This window comes from Castor canadensis, chromosome 4 (assembly GCF_047511655.1).
Source record: "Castor canadensis chromosome 4, mCasCan1.hap1v2, whole genome shotgun sequence".
Classification (NCBI taxonomy): Eukaryota; Metazoa; Chordata; class Mammalia; order Rodentia; family Castoridae; genus Castor; species Castor canadensis.
Genome location: NC_133389.1, coordinates 73,201,181 through 73,209,154, shown reverse-complemented (window position 1 = coordinate 73,209,154; position 7,974 = coordinate 73,201,181). Strand labels below are relative to the sequence as shown.

The 7,974-nt window shown below is 44.2% G+C and overlaps 1 long non-coding RNA gene across 1 annotated transcript; it reads right to left on the bottom strand.

Annotated features, from left to right (window-relative positions):
• Positions 1-369: 369 nt before the first annotated feature.
• LOC141422361 (uncharacterized) lies at positions 370-2,223 on the bottom strand. The gene is made up of 3 exons (XR_012446907.1): positions 2,113-2,223; positions 885-949; positions 370-742 (listed from the first exon to the last, which is right to left on the bottom strand). It is a non-coding gene; the product is annotated as an uncharacterized lncRNA (long non-coding RNA).
• Positions 2,224-7,974: the final 5,751 nt, after the last annotated feature.

The following is a 7,974-nucleotide window of genomic DNA, read 5'->3' as shown; positions in this document are numbered from 1 at the left end:
TTGGGACTCCCTGCAATTGTTTTCATACAGTATCCCTGTGATTTGTGCTCCCCAAATCCCTGTCTATATTTTATTGTCAATAAACATCTTACTTCTAAATTACTCTTAAGTATTTTTCTTCAGGGGTAAGTTGTATATTTTGGATCTCTCAGTAGCAGCCATGATGAAGAGCCTCCTGTCTCTTATTGGGCAATAGTGATGCATGGATGACATGTACAGGAATTTCAGGTGCTCAGGGTTCTTGAGCCCACTCTGAGGATGAAAGCACAGGTAGACTCCAACAGCAGAGGTCAGAAAGATTTCATTTGTAGAAAATTTAGTTGGAGAAAAGTGAAGAGAAAGACTGCATATTGGGGAATGCAGGGGGACCCGGAAACTGGTGATCCTGTGGGTCAGGTTGGGGATTGGGTTTTATAGCCTTTTTTTGCATTGCCTGGGGGCAGAGATGTCTCTCAGGTGCAGACAGAGGTTTCCTGGGAAGGAGAGGTATCTCCTTGATCACTTATCACCTTTTGGGACCTCCTGCATTCCGTCCTTTAGTCCTTCATTCCCCCCTCTCAATGGTCGCCCTAACTGCTGTTAGGGATAGGGACTGATGAGGTCTATTCAGTAACTGCTTCCTGCTGACAGGGGGCAATGAAGGGCCCACAGCGTAAGGGCTGACCATGAGAGGGGTCGTCAAGGGGACCATGGTCGTAGGTCATTTTCATCTCCACCAGAGGCATTTGTTGTTTGATGGATTCTAGGTGAGAAGAAACAAACTTGACAAGTAAGTTTAAAATGCAAGGCCCAAACACGAGCAAGAGAATAATGGCAGCTATAGACCCCAGAAAGCGTAGGAACCAAATACTGGAGGGAAGCCAGGATTTTATTTGTTCCCATACCTGAGTAGAAACCTGGGTTTCAAGAGATCGCTCATGGAGCCATGTAGCCTGTTGGAGAATGTAATCTGTGATAGGACAATAATGTTGCCATTTTGTGAATCAGCCAAAATGGCAGCCCTGCCCTTAAACAAATTCCTGCACTCTAAGACAGCCCCACCCCTACTAGAGACTACCATGCATACTCTAACTTCCTTAACCTTCCCCTTCTATAAAAGCCACTCCTTGCCCAGACTCAGGGCTGCGTCATCTTTTCCCCGGCCAGCCTGGCAGTTTGGGCCTGCCATTAAATTTTGCTCTATGGACGTGAGACTTTTCTTGTGAGTTATCTTTGTGAGTGGCATTTTTCCTAACATTTGGTGCCATGACTGACCTTGTTCTCCCAGCCTCCCCCACCCCATCCTGCTCTCTCTCTCTCTCAACTCCCATTTCCTTCCTCCGGGATCTGAGCTGCTTTACCAGGACCCCCACCCTAAAAAAAACAAAAACAAAAACAAAACAAAACACCACTCTCTCACTAGCTCACAGGGGAGTTCCTCCGCCCCAGCACACCTCCAACCACCATCCACCACTGGCCAATCTTCCCTCAAGGTCCTCTCTCCCTCTCCTCGCATGCTGAGCTGTGGTCTCTCTCATTTCCTTGAAAACCCTAGCTCTAGGTCGCAGCTCGCTCTTGTCCCTGGGAACTGGGTTCCCCACTAAGGACTGTGGACCCTGCCCCATGGTGAAGACGTTTCCTCTGGGTACTCCACATTTCTCTCTCTTTCCTGAGGACCTGATATTTCAGGGACACCAGCCATATCTCTCCTCAGGTCAGGCCTTCACCATGGGAGTTGAACCATCTCAAATTCCTTCAGACTCCCGACTGGGATGTCTCCTGGCCAACCTTGGGCTCCTCCACCTAATGCCTGATCTTAAGCCACAAAAGCTCACTTTTCTCTGTAATCAGGCCTGGCCCCAATACCCATTAGACAATGTCTCCAAATGGGCACTTAATGGCACTTTCAATTACAATATTTTAAAGGATTTATACAATCTCTGTGAGCATGCTGGTAAATGGAAGGAACTTTCCTACATCCAATCCTTTCCCTATTTCTGCATCAAACCCTCCCTCTGTACTTTCTGTTCCCCTGTGCAGATTCTATTAGCCAGTAAACCAGTTTCTGAATCAACCAATTCCTCTCCCAAACCTCCTCCTTCCCCATGTAAACAGACTTCTTGCACTGCTTACCATGCCTATCTCCTCCTATCTTCCTGAAAAACTTTCCCCGTCATGGAGTTAAGCAAGCCACTCCTTGCCAATTCTGGCCTCAAGGTGATTTCAGCTCTGGGAGAGCACATGCTCCCTTCCCGTGGGCTGAGACCAAGCCCAGGGTTTATTCAGGTACACTTCATGCTACATTGGTGGAGTCCTATTTGATTATGTCATCTGATGACTGCTTCTCTCCCCACCCCCATCTAATGTCCCTTTTTCCTGAGACAGCGACCACAGGTGATCGCTAATCCCTCAGGCATGTGTCATGCCTCCGGGTTCTGCCTCCCCCTCCCTTACCTAAGATGTCAGCACACCTTTTCTGCTTCCTCCATGGTCTCACTGCATGTCCTTTTTCTCTGTCTGCCTTCTCCCTGGGCTTACTGGGACCCTGCCTCCCATGAAAAACTTGTAACATGGTACCTTATGACTTAAGTTGTTCCAACTAGTTTGCCAGGCTTCTCAGTCTAAAGTGACTTTAAGTCAGCTGCTTTATGAAAGTGCTTACAAAAAACTGTGGCTGCCACACTCATGCTGTAACTCTGCCCCCACAAGGGGAGGAAGGGACGAAAACAATCACGCTAGTGCACAGGATGCCAGCTCCTGGACACAGCAAAAATGCCTGTCATAGCTAAGAAAATCCATACAGAGGACCCAGCACATCCTGGGCCACCAGCCACACATGGAGGTGGCTGCAGCCCGCCGCCACTTCCCCTAGAATAAATGCGTGCAGAGTACACAGGAAGGGGGGAGGGGCGAGAGGCTGCAGGATCAGGCCTAGGCAGTCAGGGTCATTTGTCTCAGGTGTGTGTGGAGGGAGTGGCACCTTGCACAAGCCCTGCTCCTAGCCCCACCTCACACCTTGGGGCATCAGACCCAGCCCTTGTAAGCCAATTGTTAGCTCAAGGTTATAGTTCCAGAAATAACAAAATAGACATTACTGTGGTCTCTAAACTTCTCATTTAAAATTTTCTGTAACTTTGGCCTCAACATAAATTTTTCCCTCCAAAAATTAATACTAGTTGTCCCATATGGTACTTTTATTAGTCTAAAATGCCCTCTGAATGCCCTTTATTTCTTTGTTAAAAAGGTTGCCTTTATTAAAGAGGCTGCATGCTGTTAGCTAAAAGATGGAATCCTAGTGTTTTGTTCTTTCTAGATGGACCTGCCCCATTCCAATCTTCTGGCCTGTCTATTAAAATGTTAAAAAAATATTAAAAGCTTTGTACTGAGGCCTGGCCTCAATATGCCTTGGGTGACCAAGAGAAGTAACCTTCACAGGGTTCTTTAAATTACAATACCATAACTAGACCTTTTCTATAAAGGTAAAAAAAAGTAAACTGAGGTCCCCTATACAAATTTCTACCTTCTAAGCCACCCCAATACTCAGAACCTCTTAATGAGTGCTTCCCTCTTCAACAGGCAATGGTAGGAAGAGACAAGTCTATGTCCCCTTCCAGCTATCAGATCTAAGGGAAATTAAAAAACATCTAAACGGCTGTACTAATGCCCAGACCAATATATCCAAGCCTTTATCTCTGTAATCCAAACCTTTCAACTAACATGAAAGGATATTATGCTTCTACTAGACCAGACTCTTATCTCATAAGAAAAGCAATGGGTTCTGGCCCAGGCCACTCAGGTTGGAAATGATTACATGGCTCAAGCAGTAGAGTGCCGCTTTACAAGCATAAAGTCCTGAGTTCAAGCCCGGTACACCCAAAGTAAAGAAAAAAAATTGGGGGATAAAGACATAGTTCAATGAAAAAATGTCTTCCCAGCATGTACAAAGTCCTGGGTTCAATTCCCCAACATTACTAAATCAAAAAAAAAATGGTAAGGAAAATAACTGGCATTAATGTCACTTCAGCCATCTCATAGTGGAAGAAAGTAATTTAACCTAGACCAGATCCCTCATTCTTCAAGTGAGGAAACTGAGGCCCAGAACAGTTCAGAGACCTGCTCTCTAGAGTGTCAGGTGTCAATGTAAAATAGCAACTTTACTTTACAGCAACGCCCTAAAGAAAATCCCCTTACCTTTCTACAACATCTTAAGGAGGCTATCAGAAAACATACCATGATGGACACAGAGTCACAGGTGAGAGAGGTTCTCCTCAAAGATAAATTTCTAACAGTCAGCCCCAGATACTCATAAAAAACTCAAAGATTGTGGCTGAAGGGAAAAAGTCTTGGATCAACTAATACAACTAGCCATATCTATATATTTTAACTGGGACCTTACTAACAGGAGAGAAAAAGATAAGAGACACCATGGCCTCATTGCTGCTCTCAGAGAGGGCCCTACCCGACTGGGGCCTGTATCCTGAGCTTGCTACCATGATGGACAGGAGGGGCACTTCTGCAGAGAATGCTTAAGGGGGACAGCCTGGGAGACAGCCCCAGCCCCAACTGGGACCCTGCCTTCTCTGCAAGGGTAACTACTGGAGGTCTAAGTGCCCCTGTCACCAGATAGAAGGTGAGGTGCCACCTTCTATGGATTTATGGGTCTCGGTCTCCTGTCCATGCTCCACTTATTAATATTGATATTGAGGAGCCTCAGGTAGTCATAATGGTAGAGAAGTGAAAGATCATTTTCCTCCTAGACAGTGGAGCCCATTTCTCTGTTTTACCTTTTTCTCCTGGTCCCCGGTCCAATGACAAAAGTTATCATTTGGGGCAAATCTGGCTAGCCCCTAGAGCGCTAGTTTACCTGGCCTCTGGCCTGCTCTTGGGGAGACCTCTTCTTCTTGTCACTCTTTCCTAGTAGTACCTAAAACTCCAGTGTCCCTGCTGGGATGGGATTTAGTATCTCAACTAAAACTCAAATTCTTCTCCCCTCAGGCAGATATTTCTGCTGCTCCCTCCTTCAGGAATAAATAGATTCCACAGTGTGGACTGATGAGATGAATATAGGGTGAGCCTTGATGAACCTCCCTATTCAAATAAAACTCAAAAATCCCTCACAGTTTCCATACCCCAAACGATATCCCCTCAAGCCTGAGGGATAATGAGGCCTGATGCCTATCATAAATTCCTTAAAACAACAAGGGCTACTAAATTAGTTACTCCAATCCATATAATAAATTTAAAATTTTTATAAAAGTTAATTTTAAAATACAAGTTACAAAGTAAACAACTGGAAAGGATATAGATAGGTAGTGAATGTATTTTTTGAGAAGTTAAAGGAAAAAGAAATGTTTTTAGATGAGAAAGGATTTTGTAAAAAAAAAGGGTCTATCCTAAAGATTGTTTGAAATAGGAGGAACAAACCATCAAAGGGTTTAGTATGTTATATAAAGGTCTAAGTAAGTTTTAAGTGTATAATAAGCTTTGGTGTGTAATAAAGTTAAAGTTGAGTATAATCTAAGAGTTGCCTAAAAGATTTTTAGGGTCATGTCAAACTAAAATCAAATTCTCTATGTCCACAAAATAACAAGGTTATCTTAATATTGTTCTGCTCTGAGTAACATCTACAAAAAACCATCACAGAGAAAGATTTTATCAAAGAAATTATTTGTGTTTTCTGCTGATCTTGTCAAGTTTTAAGTATACTAAATCAGAATTCATTTACATATTTGCTTGTGTGTCTTAAATGACCACCTTGTAACAGTGCTATGTTATACCTCATCTAAATATGGTATAAACATTTACAAAGTTAAAAGTGTCAATTTATATAAATTAATGAGCTAAAGCTCTCTTTTATCCAAGAGCATTACATTTAAATCCTGACAACCCCTGCTTCCCACAGGTCACCTCCTAGGTGTGGCCTTAAAGGGACAGACTCACTCCCTGAGTCATAAATGCATCAACCCAATCTTCCATTTCCCAACCCCCATACCATAAGACAGCTTACAGCTTTCCTGGCAGTTATAGGATTTTGCAGAATTTAGATCCCTAGATATGCAGTCCCTGAGCAGACATCTTTCTATGCTCCTCCTAATATTCCTATTTGGGTCTTAAATAATGTATTGCCACCCATTTCTTTTAGAAAACTTGCCTCCAACAGATTCTTGTTCTCTGGCTGACTACCTGCCTTCTCAGGGGACTTCTCAGAAAGCATGAAGACCAGATCCTGCCCCACCCTATAACAATTTCTGCTAAACCAGGACATCTTATTCCCCTAAAAGGATCTTCTACCCTCTCCATTGGGACTTCAGTGGACCAGCCCTCATCTGGTCATTCTCATGACACCCATTGCTGTCAAGCTCAATGGGATTCCCCAGTGGTGACACCTCTCAAGGAACAGTTAGAAGAATGGAGAAGGGAGTTGGAAGACTCTTGAAATTGTCTAGAAACAACATTTCACAGTGGTTCTCCTGGCCAATGCCCATCCTAATGCCTATGTTTCTTGCTCTCCTATTCTTAAGCTTCCTCCCTTGTATCATACTACATGTCTGTTATTGCTGATCAAAAGTTTAACCAGGTGTACTTCCAGGGATACCAAACTCCCCAAAACCATCCAGAGGACTGCTATGAGGGCCCCCACCAGGACACAGGAGCCTGAGGATCCTGCCCCATACAATGCCCCCTGCCAGAAGGAATCAGCTAAAGAGACCTATGCTTTGCCCCAATTCCGGATCCTCAGCCCCTACCCTCATCATTATTAAAGAAAAAATGGGGGAATGATAGAACAATAATGTCGCCATTTTGTGAATCGTGGCCAAAACGGCAGCCCTGCCCTTAAACAAATTCCCGTACTCTAAGACAGCCCCACCCCTACCAGAGACTACCATGCATGTGCTAACTTCCTTAACCTCCCCCTTCTATAAAAGCCACTCCTCGCCCAGAATTGGGGCTGCGCCATCTTTTCCCCAGTCAGCCTGGCAGTTTGGGCCTGCCATTAAACTTTGTTCTATGGACGTGAGACTTTTCTCGTGAGCTTTCTTTGTGAGCAGCATTTTTCCTAACAATCTGCATGTTCCTCTACAATGCCTGAAATGTTTATATATGTGCAACAGGAGGTATTGGCAATGGCACATACCCCCCCTTGTTCGGCCAAAAGAAAATCTAGGGCCAAATGGTGGTCCATTACCATACAGGCAAGGGATGACAAAGACCTTTGCATGTCCTTAATAGCAAGGCCTACCTGGTCTGAGGTGTCCTCTACCACTTTGGTTAGGTTTTTTGCAGCTACATGATTGGCAATCACCCCATAACTGATTCCAGCAAGGGCTGCAACTAATGCTGTTATCCCTAAAATTATTAAAGTAATCTCTCTTTTATCCCTATGGGAAGCTGTTCCTGTTCATTGGGAAAATTCAGTTTGTTGTATTATAGTATTATTCCAAAAACAGATATGTTCAGGATTGGGTATAAGTTGGGCAATTGCTTAATTTCCTCTAGTATGGTTTGGGTGTAGACATGGCAGCCCCCATACCTGGTCCTTTTTCCATGACCTTCCTACAAAGAGACATCCTTCCTCAAGGTATAAAATACCTTGGGTGTTGTTAGCCTGGGCCTGGGAGGTGTCTCCTGGAAACAGGTAGTCAGAGACATTAAGGCTGCTGGTAAAAGATGGAGACACAGGGGGTGGAAAGGTAGAGTTATACGGTTCTCCTAATCCTGTCATATATTCTGTTAAGATACATCCGTGATGGCCAGTCATAAGTGTGCAATAAGAGTTTTTACCAGTGAGGTTTGAGGACTCATTTAGCTTGGAGACAAGGCTCCTATTACAAGCATTAGCCCTAAGCATATTGGGACTCATACAAGTGGGGCTCTTGAATTATTCACACAGCACCAGCTGGCTGTGAGATGATAATCACCTTTAAGGGTGGTGAAGTCAAAAATGTCTTTTTGGGATGTAGGCCCTTAGTCTTTTATTGACAAATGACAAACCGG